Consider the following 1,054-nt stretch of genomic DNA (forward strand, 5'->3'; position numbering starts at 1 on the left):
AGAGAGAGAGAGAGAGAGAGAGAAAGATACTTTTTCTTGGTCCTAATGCCCTCATTGTTCTAACCCTATCAAATCAAAATCTTCTGAGCAATAGAAGGTGGGAGAAGAATCTTGAAGCTGAAAACCAATCAAGATGCACAGCTCATGATGGTCATTCAGAATTTCCTTCCTAAACAAGGGTCTATTGTAAAAAGTGTGTTTTGTCCTAGAAGTTAAGGATGTTTTTAATTGCATTTAACTGATCAAAGAAACAAAGAAGCAAAGCAGGCCATGAGAAGAATTCATTTCTGGATTTGTATGGGATTTCATTTTTATTCTGCCCTTCCTCAAGGGAGGTCAGGGCATCAAACACAGTTCTTACCTCCTTTATCATCACAACACCCCTGTGAGGTAGGTTAGACTGAGAGGTGAGTAATTGGCCATCACCTAGTGAGCTTCACAGCTATGTGGGAGATTTGAACCCCAGTTCTAATCTGACATTCTGATTGCTACACCACATTGACTCTATTTCTTGAAGAAAGCTGGTAAAAGAACAATTGATTCTGCTATGACGACTTGCAGAGCAGAAATGGAATCTATAATGTTATATGAATGTTTATAGCTTATGCATTCATAATTCCATAACGTTTATGGGATATGGACACATAAGTACATGCTGTGATTGAAAAATCAACAAAAGTTGCTATTGCAAAACTCTGTTCAGCAGTCCATGACAAGAGCAATGATGGGCTTAATGAAAGCAACCATGCCACTCAGTTAATATCATTTGTGCCTCAACAGGCCAGTAAGAGCCCAAGATGAGGGACTCTATGATAGCTAATGCTATTTTTGCTAATAATGCTAATAATCAAAGCCAGTACTACTGGAGTGCCTGTGAGAGATAGATTAAGGGCGCAATCCTATGGGGTTAGGTGGCCACCTCCAAACTTGGAGGCGACCGCCTACCCAATGCAAGGCAGGAGAAGCACGGAGGGGATCATTCCCTCCACGCTTCTCCTGCCCTGCATTTGCAGCTAGACAGCTGATTTTGGCTGCCTAGCTGCAGGAAGGTGGA

The sequence above is a fragment of the Heloderma suspectum genome, chromosome 5 (assembly GCF_057233095.1).
Source record: "Heloderma suspectum isolate Gila_16-S chromosome 5, 16-S_ref, whole genome shotgun sequence".
NCBI classification, from domain to species: Eukaryota; Metazoa; Chordata; class Lepidosauria; order Squamata; family Helodermatidae; genus Heloderma; species Heloderma suspectum.